Source organism: Triticum dicoccoides, chromosome 5A (assembly GCF_002162155.2).
Source record: "Triticum dicoccoides isolate Atlit2015 ecotype Zavitan chromosome 5A, WEW_v2.0, whole genome shotgun sequence".
Lineage (NCBI taxonomy): Eukaryota > Viridiplantae > Streptophyta > Magnoliopsida > Poales > Poaceae > Triticum > Triticum dicoccoides.
The window spans coordinates 656,540,556-656,543,990 of record NC_041388.1 but is presented as its reverse complement, the minus strand read 5'-3'; positions in this window follow the sequence as shown (position 1 = coordinate 656,543,990).

Sequence of the window (3,435 nt, the reverse complement as noted above, 5' to 3'; positions counted from 1 at the left end):
AACGGCAGGTAGATACCGCATATAGGAAGGTATAGTGGACTCATCTGGAATAACTTTGGGGTTTAAGGGATTGGATGCACAAGCAGTATTCCCGCTTAGTACAAGTGAAGGTTAGCAAAAGACTGGGAAGCGACCAACTAGAGAGCGACAACAGCCATGTACATGCATTAAAATTAATAAACATTGGATGCAAGCATGAGTAGGATATAATCCACCATGAACACAAATATCGTGAAGGCTATGTTGATTTTGTTTCAACTACATGCGTGAACATGTGCCAAGTCAAGTCACTTAAATCATTCAAAAGAGGATACCACCTCATCATACCACATCATAATCATCTCAATAGCATGTTGGCACACAAGATAAATCATTATAACTCATAGCTAATCAAGCATGGCACAAGCAACTATGATCTCTAATTGTCATTGCAAACATGTTTATTCATAATAAGCTGAATCAAGAACGAGGGACTCATCATATTTACAAAAACAAAAGAGGTCAAGTTCATACCAGCTTTTCTCATCTCAGTCAGTCCATCATATATCATCATAATTGCCTTTCACTTGCACGACCGAATGGTGTGAATAATAATAAGAGTGTACGTGCATTGGACTAAGCTGGAATCTGTGAGCATTCAATAAATAGGAGAAGACAAAGCAATATGGGCTCTTGGTTAAATCAACAGTAATGCATATAAGAGACACTTCAACAATTTAATTATGGTCTTCTCCTACTGACCCCCAAAGAAAAGAAAAGAAATAAAACTATTTACACGGGAAAGCTCCCAACAAGCAAAAGAAGAACGGGAAATATTTTTGGGTTTTCTTTTTAATTATTACTACTACAGCAGAAAAATAAACGACTACTAATTTTTTTTGGTTTTTCTTAAGGTTTAACAGACACACAAGAAGAAAGCAGGAAAAAGAAAATAAACTAGCATGGATATTACAATGAAAAAGTATGAGCACCGACATCTAGCAATGAGTGTGTGTGAACATAAATGTAATGTCGGTGAGAAATACATACCCCCCAAGCTTAGGCTTTTGGCCTAAGTTGGTCTATGGCCATGGCTGGCCTAGCGGATATCCATAATAATAGTTGTTGGGGTCGTACTGTGATGAGGAGGAATAGTTGGGATCATACTGTGATGAATAAGAAGACTCTGACTGCCACTGGCTGACAGTCATCTCTGGATCCCAAGAATAAACAGATTGTCATGGAGGCTCATCTTGTGGTTCCTGTTTCGGGGCTGGTGCAGGATTCTTGTAAGCTTGGACGGCAGCCCACGTAACGAGGTAGGGTCCTACAAAATTAAACAAAGAAGGAGCAGGCAGGATAATAGTCTCAGGATGATGTTTGTTAAAGAACAATTGATATTTAAGCTCTCCTGCCCTATTCTTAACAATAAAATCATGTGCCACCATACTTTTATGATCTAGATAAAGACGGGGCAGCACCTTTTCTTCCTTCTCAGCATGCCTAATAGGTATGTTAAAATGTGCAGCTAGGCGTGTGGCATAGACACCTCCAAAGATGGGACCCTTAGTACGGTTCATACTTAACCGTCTAGCATTAATACCGCCCATACTAAAAGTGTTATCACTGTATAAACCATGGTGCAGAATAATTATACCAGGGATACTAAGGTTTCCACTGTTTCTGCGTCCAATTAAACAATGACTAGCAAATAATGCAAAGTAACATAAAACAGGAAAATGTATGCTAGTGATTCGTGCATTGGAAACCTTTCTAGTTTCTCCTACAACGATAGTATCAATAAACCCAGCCACATCATCATGATGTGGTTCTTCTGTCTTGCCCTCAAAAGGGATTAAACAAATTTGAGAAAAATCATAAAGTGACATCTCCTTATGCTCATCATATAAATGAAACTCCACCGTAGGTGGTGAGTTCCTAGAATGAAAATGAAAGTTTTGCACAAAAGTATTTGTGAGTAAGAGATACTGATCGCATTGGTCGTGGAGGAAAGCGGTGAGGCCTGCATTGTGAACCAATTCATGAAAATCTTCATAGATACCGGCTATTCTCAAGAAATCTTCAGAAGGCCATTCACACGCCCGAATCTCTGCGGTGCGTGGCAAATTGTACTTAGGCTTCAGTGCCTTTTCCTTCGAGCTTTGGCTCGATGAGCCCCTCAAAAATCTCCTCATTATTTTTCTGAAATAATCTGAAATTCTTAGTAACTTCAAACAAAAGTGAACCAACTTCAATAAAACTGATAGCAACTACTCCTATAAGTGCCTAGAGCCTATATCAAGCATTAGAACTACTTAGAACCATATAAATTTGACATGCAAGCTCAAGAACATGGTCACCTATGCAGCACAAATTTGCAAAGAATAAAGCACTAGAACAAAAACTAATTGGACCAATGGAGGAGTCACATACCAAGGAACAATCTCCCCAAGCAGTTTTGCGAGAGGTGCTTTGAGCAAGGAGATCGAAAATCACAGCAAAAGTGGCTGGAACTCGTGCTTGAGTTGGTTTTTCGGGTTTGTGTGAGATAGAGGGAGAAGATGGGTGTTGGGATAAGTGGAGGAGGGCCACTGTGGGCCCACGAGGCAGGGGCGTGCCCTAGAGGGGGGCGCCCACCACCCTCGTGGCCAGGTGGCAGCTCCTCCCGCGGTAATTTTTGCACAGTAAATCCTCAAATATTCCCTGAAAAAAGCATATTAAATTGGCTTGTAATTCTGAGGACTTTTATTTTCGAGATATTTTTATATTGCACGGATAAGTCAGGAAACAGACAGAAAATACTATTTTTACTTTATTTGATATAAATAACAGAAAGTAAAAGTGGGGTACAGAAGTTTGTGCTTCTAGTTTCATCCATCTCATGCTCATCAAAAAGAATCCACTAACAAGGTTGATCAAGTCTTGTTAACAAACTCATTCCGATAATCATGAAACTGGAGAAATTTCGAATAACACTAAGTTACCTCAACGGGGATATGCACATAATCGATGGAATTTTTCCAATAAAGTTGATACTATGAACTTGAGGTTGTTTCCTCGAAAAGTGTACCGTATGCTCATTACCATTAACATGAAAAGTGACATTGCCTTTGTTGCAATCAATAACAGCCCCTGCAGTATTAAGAAAAGGTCTTCCAAGAATAATAGACATACTATCATCCTCGGGAATATCAAGTATAACAAAGTCCGTTAAAATATAAAATAGTAACGTTTGCAACCACAACAGGCACATCCTCACAAATACTCATAGGTATAGCAGTTGATTTATCAGCCATTTGCAAAGATATTTCAGTAGGTGTCAGCTTATTCAAGTCAAGTCTACGATATAAAGAGAGAGGCATAACACTAACACCGGCTCCAAGATCACATAAAGCAGTTTTAATATAATTTCTTTTAATGGACCAAGGTATAGTAGGTACTCCGGGGTCTCCAAGT